Source organism: Sinocyclocheilus rhinocerous, unplaced genomic scaffold, assembly GCF_001515625.1.
Source record: "Sinocyclocheilus rhinocerous isolate Xijiao unplaced genomic scaffold, SAMN03320098_v1.1 scaffold835, whole genome shotgun sequence".
In the NCBI taxonomy this organism is placed as follows: domain Eukaryota; kingdom Metazoa; phylum Chordata; class Actinopteri; order Cypriniformes; family Cyprinidae; genus Sinocyclocheilus; species Sinocyclocheilus rhinocerous.
Genome location: NW_015647431.1, coordinates 893,661 through 904,799, shown reverse-complemented (window position 1 = coordinate 904,799; position 11,139 = coordinate 893,661). Strand labels below are relative to the sequence as shown.

General features: G+C 36.4%; 1 long non-coding RNA gene across 1 annotated transcript in view; it reads right to left on the bottom strand.

Moving 5' to 3' along the window:
- Window positions 1–10,777, bottom strand: part of LOC107709068 (uncharacterized) — a 14,320-nt gene extending 3,543 nt beyond the window's left edge. Inside the window, exon 1 of the long non-coding RNA XR_001636434.1 lies at window positions 10,586–10,777. This is a non-coding gene — a long non-coding RNA (uncharacterized LOC107709068). The remainder of the gene's footprint in view (window positions 1–10,585) is intronic.
- Window positions 10,778–11,139: the final 362 nt, after the last annotated feature.

Below are 11,139 nucleotides of genomic sequence, written 5' to 3'. Positions count from 1 at the left end.
TAGTACTGGAAAACAAAAAAAAAACACAGAGTAAGAAAATTTTTTTTTTTTTTTTTTTGTAGCATGGTAATTTGTCAGTACCAGTCACGTCAGGTCACACAATCTCAGATATAGGCTTAATTTTGACCTCTATTCTAGTAACAGTGTGAAATTGGTTCATATTATTATTATTATATATATATATATATAGTGTATATGTGTGTTTGTGAAGTCATTGCTTATATATATATATATATATATATATATATAATTATTATTATTATTCTGCTTTCAGAATCTTTTATTTTATTTTTGAACCAATGTGTCCAAAATTTTTTATTTCTACCAATAATTTTTATTTCAGTGCATCACCAATGTCTGCAGACTGTAAATTACCCCATTGTACTATATATTTGTGTGATACCTGTGATCAGCGAAGGAGTCTGAATCGTTCTCAGCATTGAGTGTGCCAGCAGAAGCAAACATGATGGTGGTGTCCAGGTCAGCGATGATGCCTTGCTCATCAAGGCTGCATTTATTTGATGACAAATACTGTCATATTAATAATATTATAAAACATTATTACAATTTAAAATAACTGATTTCTGTTTGAATAGATTTGAAAAAGTAATTTATTCCTGTGACACAAAGCTGAATTTTCAGCATCATTACTCCAGTCTTCAGTGTCACATGATCCTTCAGAAATCATTCTAATATGCTGATTTGCTGCTCGAGAAACATTTCTGATTATGGTCAATGTTGAAAACAGTTGTGCTGCTTCATATTTTTGTGAAAATCATAATACATTACATTGAGGATTCTTTGATGAATAGAAAGTTCAAAAGAAAAAAAAAACACATTTTAAATATATTTTTTAACAAATGTAAAAGCCTTTACTGTCACTTTTGATCAATTTGATCAAACTTTAGAATGGTAGAATGGTGATTTTAAGAATCAAATATGAGAATTATCATTAATAAAAGAGCTCTTAAAATATATTTGTTGGTAGTCTTGTATGTGACCATTATATAAATTAAATAAAATAAAATAAAATTCAAATTTATTTGTATAGCGCTTTTCACAATACACATTGTTTCAAAGCAGCTTTACAGAAAATGCAAATACATTTGTTTCTATGAGATCTGTTCCTCAAAAAAACAAAAATTTTTTTAAGTCACCGTGTAGAGGAACCATAGACTGATTCATTCATGGTTTATTTGATGTAAAGTAATGGAGTGGGATTATATTGAGAGGACAGGACATTTCAGTAGAGGTGGAACAGCTCTTATTAGACAATGTTTGTCAAGAACCCGGACCAATCTTAACCCATTCTGTCCCGTCCAAATCTCGGATAACTCTCAATAACATGAACGGCCCTGGACAAATTTACACAGAAAATGGTTTTGAATGCTTTTAATCTTCCATATGGGTAAAAACAGGAGACTGTTTGAACAATGATTCAGACAGATCTCATTTAAATGTAATGAAGACGTGATCCTCACCCCCTCCATGATCCATGAGCTCATTAGTCAGAGGAAGTGCAGATGAACGTGTGCTTAGGCCTGTATTTATATTTGAGTATTTTTGGGGTGAATAATTATAATCGTGCATATGAAGATTTATCACGCGCTGACTTTTGACTCTGATTGGTGCAATTTTGAGAGCCTCCAAGGGATGATGACTGACCCACACTGACTCTGTGCCCATTTTTCACATTTTCTGCACAGATTCGCAAGGAAATGCATAGTTTCTACATATTTTCATTGGAAAAAAACTATTTATTTATATATAATTATTAGCAGATGTGCTATACTTTTATTTTAGAAAGTGACCTGTAAAGCTTGTCCTGAGAGTCACATAGAATATTAACATGGCAGAGTTAGAGCTGGATCTTCCACCAAATAATTACAATGAACCAAAGAAATAAAAGTGAACTATCTGTACCATATTAAATGGCATAGCATCATATTTTTTCCCTTGCATCGTATTGCATTGAATCGCATTGTGTTGAATCGAATCGAAATCGTATTGCACTGCATCGCAATAGGGGTGAATTGTATCACATTGCATCGGTAGCTGCTTCATATGCATCTTTAATGTTTCGTATCGTTGGCTATGCATCGAGATGCGTATCGCATCGGCCTCAGTTTTGGAGATGTACATCCCTATTCATTATACTATACAAATACTGTTATACTGTAAGACAAAAGATACACCAAATAATGTTCTTTTTTAGCAACATCATATGACCCCTTTTATAATAATTTTACTGGTGTAAAACTACAATACTAGTATTTACATCTTAATTTCAAACATTTTCACTTTGCAAATGCAGCACATACAGCACATTTACTGCATTAAATTTGCAACCGTCACAGTTTTACCACACTATGCCATATCTTGATTCGTAATTTAAATATTATTTCTATATATAATGCACCCTTATTAATAATGTTAGCTTTGTCAAAAATTCAAGCGTTGGCACCCATATTTTCTGTTTACAGCCAAATTATTGCTTTGGTTATCACTTTGTCAGCCTATGTCACATGGCCAACATATACATGTTTTGGAAATGTTGGATAATATCAAGGGGTCAGGGTTTGGCTGCTGGTACAATAACTACAAGATTATTATATATAAATTCATTGATGGACATTTGAAAACATTCCCGAAACACCTCCTTCTCTGGAGTTGATCTTGGCATTGAATAGAGCTGTAAAAGCATAATGACATGAACTCAGCACAGATGGACCTCCTCTACTCTCAAACCACACACTTTTAGAGTTAAAAGCAACCCATTACGCTGGAGATGAGAGCAGTTTTGGTTTGATTTTAGGCTCAGAGGGCCGCTCTGCTCTGGTTGGGAGCCTGTGACAGGATTTAGATGTGTTGATAATGCGTTAAGATGAGAGAGAGATCTGAATGAAGACAGGTAGACTCGGGCTTCACTGCACTCCTGCACCAGTGTTTGTTTCTTGCTTTTTTTGGTTTGTTTTTTAGTCTGCTGAATGACATCAAAGAGGAGCTCTCTCAGCCCGTCTCGCTCAGAACCCTTTGGCATCTGCTCGCACACTACTATTCTCTGTGCCTGTGTCAAGCAGAGCAGCAAAGGAGAGCGAGAGAGAGAGAGAGAGAGAGAGAGAGAAAGAGAGAGAGACAAGGTGACAGGCCTATGAAAGCAGAGATATTTTAAAGGACTGAAACCATTTGAGCAGCTGAATTTGCGTCAGTGTGTGTGTGTGTGTGTGTGTGTGTGCTCTGAAACATGAGCCTTTCTCATTGTTCATTTCCCAATACGACTTTAAAGCCAACAAGACCCGATTACCAGTTTCATCAGAAGAGTGGAGGCCAAAGTGTTCGTCTGCTCTCATCCTCAGCGTATTGTTACTCTAAACTGAGCAACTCTAGGGATCTGCCTTTAACGCAAACATGTGTTTGCGTAAATGAATAAAAACGTAGAAACACCAAAGTTGACTGTTTCCATTACGTTGGTGGTGTCAAATGCACAAATAAATGCCTCGGGGTTCATGCCGACAAAGGCTTACGTGAGTAAAAGTACACAAACACACGCTTCACACACATATAATACTCTAACACACACAAGTGCATGCTCAAGTATACACTAAAATATATGAAGAAGTGAACAGATCACTCAATGAACACATTAGCTTGTGTTCTGCATACTGCAGTGCACCCTGTATACTGCCTACTATTAAAAAAAAGTGAGTATGTGAATAAAAACGGTAAGCACTTCACATACCATTCTGCTACATTATCACTTCAATGCAGCGAATAGTGTCCAAGTGTCAAGTCATAACATAAATGTTATTTTACAATGTCGATCTTTTTTGTTTGCGTAAAATATATCTATACTTTTGACGATTCAATTGAATAAGAAATTTATGGTTTAAAAATGATGGTTCATACACTGTAAAACCCAATAAGTTCAGAATACTCAAAACATTTGTGGAAACCAATTACCTCGAAACATTTAAGTTGTCAGAACTTTAATTTTGTACTACACAAACATGTTAATTACAATTAAATTTTAAATACTGAATAAACTAATACAGTTTGTTTGCAAAAATATATTTACTAGTACTCTTCACGACAAAACTTCAACATAACAGAAACCCTTCATTTTTTTTGACAGTGACAGTAAAGATATTTATAATGTTACAAAATAATTTTATTTCAAATAAATGCTGTTCTTTTGAACTTTCTATTTATCAAAAAATCCTGAAAAAATTTATTACAAAAATATTCAGCAGCACTGAACTCTTTTCAGCATTGATAATAATACGAAGTGTTTCTTAAGCAGAATGATTCGGATCATGTGACACCGAAGACTGGAGTAATGATGCTGAAAATTCAGCTTAAAATTCACAATATTACTGTTTTTACTGTATTTTTGATCAAATAAATGCAGTCTTGGTGAGCACAAGAGACTGCTTTCAAAAACATGACCGACCACAAACTTTTGAATACTAGTATGTAGTATGTTGCATACTGCAAAAGTAGTATGACTGAATTTTTTGAGAGCTGATCCAAACATGATAAATGTGCACAAATTCTTTCAAAGGGGCAAAGGTCAGGGGGCCACGCTTAGCACTAAATATCTGATGATTAATATTGCAGCCTGACAAATAAAATCCTTCACACTCAGAGCTTCACACTTCAACCATCCCTAACTCAAGAGAAATGAGTAAACGTAGGAGAAATCACGAAATAAACAGTAAAATAATTAGTAAAAGCAAGATAACGATGCACACAAAACAAAAGTAAGGAAATAAACAAATATCGTAAACAGAGCGGCATTCCAGCCAGAATCATCAGGGGCCATAGAGGAAAACAGATGCAGAGAAAGATGGAGGGAGACGCCCTGAGGGTGGAGGTAAAAAGCCTGGTTCAATTAGCATCGTAAAATAAAATACTTTGTAAAAGGAAATAAATGCTGTAGCAAGAGGAAGATTCATGCTCTGAAATAAACTGCAGCTGTTGAATTTTTAATTGGAGAGGTCCTAATTACGGTCATCAGACAGTGCTCCTAAACACATTCCACTTCTCTCTCTCACTTGCAGTGGTAGAGGAGTAGTCCGGGTGTACGCTTTCATTTCATTAATATTTTATGAAATGGGTCCGGCTGCCTCAGCTGCGCACCGCGGCCCAGAATGCAGCCTCCATTACGCATGCTTCTGTCTTACAGCCGCGTACATTAGCTGGATGTCAGAAGTGCACACGTATGTGTGTGTGTGTGTGTGTGTGTGTAAGAAGCGGGGCGGTGTCTCGTCAAATGGTTCTGTTGATTGATGCTATTCGATGGTGGAAAAACACTTGGGTGTGAGCCATAATTGAACTGACACCAATAATGAAACCAGATAGTGTCTCAGAGCCGCCAGCAATATGCTAAAGATATTGATGCTCCTAATAATTCCTGGGGACTTGGACAGGATTAACGGAACAGAGGAAGCGCTCACAAAATAACAGCTTTAAATTACATCCCGTGACAACTTGTGAAAAGTCCACATCTGTCGACGCTGACAGTGAGATGGGAGTTTTTCCAGTAGTAGTATTGCACAAATTTAAAAGGAAACTGGACAGATCTGGTTGTGCATTTGCTTTTGAGATGCACAATGTGCTAAATGGAACTATATATATATATATAACCTCAGACTGGAACTAAGGTTTACCTTCCAACAAGACAATGACCCTAAGCACACAGCTAAAATAACGAAGGAGTGGCTTCACAACAACTCTGTTACTGTTCTTGAATGGCCCAGCCAGATCCCTGACTTAAACCCAATTGAGCATCTCTGGAGAGACCTAAAAATGGCTGTCCACCAACGTTTACCGTCCAACCTGACAGAACTGGAGAGGATTTGCAAGGAGGAATGGCAGAGGATCCCCAAAGCCAGGTGTGAAGAACTTGTTGCATCTTTCCCAAAAAGACTCATGGCTGTATTAGATCAAATGGGTGCTTCTACTAAATACTGAGCATTTTTCAGTTTTTCTTTTTTAATAAATCTGCAAAGATGTCAACAATTCTGTGTTTTTCTGTCAATATGGGGTGCTGTGTGTACATTAATGAGGAAAAAAATTTAACTTAAATGATTTTAGCAAATGGCTGCAATATAACAAAGAGTGAAAAATTTAAGGGGGTCTGAATACTTTCCGTACCCACTGTATATATATATATTATTAGATATTAGTTGAGAACTTAATACTTTCTACACTAATGTTCAAAACTTTGGGGTCAGCAAGAATGCATTTGTTTTATTTCAATTTAAAAGTGTTAATTTATTGCAATTAATTCATAAAAAAAATCCATAACTGATGTGATAAGTGATGATTAGTTTGATTAATTATATTAAATTAAACATGCAAAATCAGTGTATCATGTAATTAACTGCATTAAAAAATAATTAAAAATAATTAAAAATCTGAAATATTATGTGGTTATTTAAAACAGCATTGGACTATATTAACCCAATTTATTTTCTATTCTGATTTGCACAGAGATGTCTGAATAACCCAGACTTGTTGACTACGGCAACTCCTTGTCGACTAGAGAGAACGGTGTTTTTATAAGGAAAGCAGGACACAGACTACTGGGACCAGCGAATTGGTGAACATCTAAAGACTGAATGCATTTCCCACAAAATCTGCATCTACCCAGACGAAACCCCTGCTGCAGGAGGCACATCTCTGCCACAACTGTCCCAATTCAACTTACCAAACACCCTCCCTACTATCAAAAAGCCACCACACTCTCCGTCTCTCTCTCCTGCGCACCCCCAGGGGCCTTCCACTTATTACCCATGATGCTTTGAGAGAGCACAGTAAACCCCCCCCATACCCTAATCTCAGACATGAAAGGAAGCGCGCTGCCCGGGCTGAGATGATTCTACCACTCACAGGAGAATAAGAGGAGAGAGAACGAGAGCGAGGGAGGGAGACGAGCAAGAGGTTTAATAATGACCAACTCAACCTCGTCACACCCAGCTGAAGGGTTCGGGCCCAGGGGACAGTGCGCTCTGCCCGAGGGGGTTGGGGCAGCTGAAGCAAGGGGCCACTGAGTGATCACCCAAATCTCAGGGTGATTTACAGGGCCAAAGCATGTCAGGGGCCCGGTTATGACACGAGGAGAGCTATCTTATTTGTAAAACAGACATGGACTGTGTGGAACATTGTCAGACCAGGCAGAAATATTGTAGCTATATAGAGCTTATGACCCTTGGAGATTTTCAAACAAAAATGTCTGATGCTGAATGCTAATGCTTTTGTTTACCAAACAATTCTGAAAATAAATAAATATATAAATAAATAAATAAATACATACATTTTTATGTTTTTTTATTTATTTATTATTATTATTTTTAAATTTCAGATTCTTTCCCCAATATATGGCTGCATAATTTCACGTATATGAAATGCGAAATACAATGGTCACATAGGTTTACAAAATGTTAAAAATCTCATCAAAATTAAACAAACTTAATAACTACTCAAAATGCATTAAAAACAACTTTTTTTTCCTGTTAATTGGCCAGGTAGGCATGATAATATCGATGCTGATAATATTTACATGGTCATACATTGGCAAAATAACTTTCATTAAACAACACTGAAGTAATATATAGTGTAACTTAAAAACCAAACAAGTTCAGTGTTTACAAATAATTACAAATGAAACTCAACACAACTAGGGTGCTGTTTGTAGGCAAAAACATGTCCTTTCCACCTTTTTTCCCTTATCGGGTCTTGAATATTGCAACAGCAGGGTCATACTGTACACACTGTGTAGAAGTGTGCAAAAACTGTACTCTAAAAAATAGGTAAGCAACTTTGTGTGATTGCATCTCATCTGGGTGAAATGTGAAATTTTCCTGCACTTGCGTTTAATTGAGTCAGACAGGGGGAAGAGGAGGAGAGTGGACCTGTCATCTCCAATCCCAATTCACCTTGATTAACATCAAACTTTTATAGTGCTCTCAGAAATTCTACCATGAAGTGTGACGCTCTCTCGCTCGCTCTTTCACTCTCTCTCATATTCAAAAATGGGTTTTCACCTCTATCTAAGGTAAATTAAATGCTGATATGTGCCACATATACAGTACTGGGTAGATGACTTACAAATTGTAGTCCATTACTAATTACAAATTACATGACAGAAATGATAGTTTGTAATGTAATCTATTGGATTACAAATATTAGGTAATGTATTCTGACTACTTTTTGATTACTTTTGACCTAAAATATACTCCATTCTTTATCATCAACATCATGAAGTGTATTAAACTTTACATTATGCCAGGGATTCATGAATGAACTACAGGAGGATTGTGAGTTGATGAAAAGCTGGAAGACTTTCCAAATGTGTAAAAGCAATAGAATTTTAGAAACGAAAATTTAAGATAGAGAGAGAAAAAGAAGAATTAGCGCAAATCAAATTAGGAATAATTTACTGTCATTGTGTGAATAATATGTAATCATGTAATCTATAAAAAAGTAACTGTAATCTTATTACAAACATTTTAAAAGGTAATCTAATGGCGAGGACTTAATTTTTGGAATTTGATTACTTAATCTAGATGACATGTAATCAATTACTACTCAGCACTGGCCACATAAATATACAATTATCTCCGGATGGAAATGTTAAATTTGTAAATAAGATTAGGTTTTGGTTTTTACATTTTGTTTTCTGTCTGTGGTGGTGCACAAGAACCGAGACAATGAAATATATAATAAATATGAATATTTAAATATGCATGCAATACAAGACCAATAACACAATTCAGTGTTTAATTTTAACAAAGACGTCATCGCTGTTGGTTACATTTCAAATGCTGAACATTCTATCAATATACAGTATAAACCAAAAATATATGGATATTATCTACAAAATATAAACATTATATACAAAATTGAATAGAGTCTGTATATTAAGTGGTTCAAGCTAAACTAATAGTTAAATACTGAGGTTTAACAAAAGACAAGAACTGCTCATTTTATTTCAACATCCTGTAAGAAATCAGAATATGAGTTTCTTTTAAGCTTGAATAAGAAGCAGTGCATTTATACATCCTGAATCCCAACAGATCCGATGATCAATGGTGGAAATGAATGAAACATGAACAGAAGAAATCTCACTTCCTCCGCAAGGGACACTGAACACTGCCTCTCTAACAATATCCATCAGGGGAACGCATGCAACACAATAACTTCAAAGCAAATTAAAAACGCACAGAATAATGCTAAATGCACCCATTGCATGACAACAAAACTCAAAACGTTTTTTTATCTCAAAACAGAAGCTGTTCAGATTCTAAACTGTTGCAAGTCTCACTGATGTGAGGTCACATGCTTGCATCATGACATCCTCACTGCATCTGCATATTCATTGAGATGTCAATAATTTAACACTCACGGCACTATTTGAATATGCGCTTACCAACGAGGTCGGTAACCTGAACCCATTTACTGAGAGGATTTCAAAGTGTGAATGTGATTGCATGTCTGTTTGACTTTGGGGGAGGGATGTGGATTTTAATCTGTATTCAGATTCACATGAATGAGTGCATTCAGTTTATGCCATTTTTGAAAAAAGCAATTTTTAAATATATATTTTTTAAAAATGTTGTAAACTTTTTAAAGCAGGTTCTATTACTAAAGACACAACAAAAATAGATTTTGGAAGATGCATTTTATTTTTGTAGTCATCTTTAATAATAGCATCTAAAAATAACACTTGCTTCTCCAGTTTCTTAGAGTATTAATTAATTAATTTAAACAAACCCAATTAGGTCTGAAACTATTGTCAACACATATAAATAGATTAAAAATAAACTGTTGAAAAAACTACCATTAGTTAACTTAACATTAACATTAGAATTAACATTAGTTGCACTAGGTATCTTGACATGAACTACCAATTAACATCATTTATTAATCAAACTTTTTAATATTGTTGATTCATGCTGGTTTATAATTAATAATGACAATTTATACATCTGGAAATGCATATATACATATATATATATATCTGTATGCACACACACACACACACACACACACAAAGAAAGTTTCTGAAGAAAACACTTAGAGATTGCATGACATAAATACACCTGACCAGCCTCATAGAGCTCTGATACACACAGACCATGGCCTGCCCAAAATAACCGTATATTCTATTGTCCTACACCAACCCTACCCCTAAACCTACCCCTTACAGGAAACTTTGTGCATTTTTAGATTTTCAAAAAACTTCATTCTTTATGATTTATAAGCTTTTGTATCCCTGGGGACCACAATTTAGGTCCCCTCCGTGACATGAGTCCCCATGAGTCTGGGTGTATTCAGGTTTAAGTCCCCACCAGAATAGAAAAACAGGTACACACACACACACACGTGGGTCATAATGGCGCAAAAGACCACAAGAGTTAGAAAGCAACTTCCTTGAGTGAGCAGACAGCCCCTAACACAACCACCCCGCTTCCTCTCTCTCCCGCTTCAACACGCTCACGCGTTCACACGGACTCGCAGACACACAACACCATCATCAGCCCTCGCTGCAAAAAGCCACAGAACAGATGACCGCACTTACTGTGTATCAGAGACGTCCCGTGAAGAAGTTCTTTCGCTGAATTTAACCCGTCCCCCTCCCCCTGCTCTCCCTCCCCTTATATTTCTCCTCTCCATCTCGGGCATGTTCCACTCCATGCGGAAATAAGCCGGCGGGAATGCTGTGGCAGCCTACGCCGGCGCCGTAGCGGTGTTTCTGGAGCCCGAGTCCCAGCTTCCACTGCTTTGGGGTCGGAGGGACTCGTCTAACCCTCCTGCATGGAATCACGCTCTCTCACGCGCACATGGATGCTGCCTGTGTTGCTCTGCATCTGGTTGCCAAAGCAAAGCACAATCAATATGGAAGGGGAGCGCTATTTTATGATTGGAGAAGTTGTTGTGTTTTTGGTGGTGAAATTCATTATTTAGTATCTGAACCTTCAGCTATTCAGTATCATTTATTCATAAAGTCCCTTTTTGCCAGAAGGAAATGGATATAGCTGGAGAGATGGGGAGAGGGGAGAGAGAGAGAGAGAAGAACTGAGCGAGAAACTGTGGGGAAGAAAACAAGAAGGGAAGCTGGGATTGATGATATTG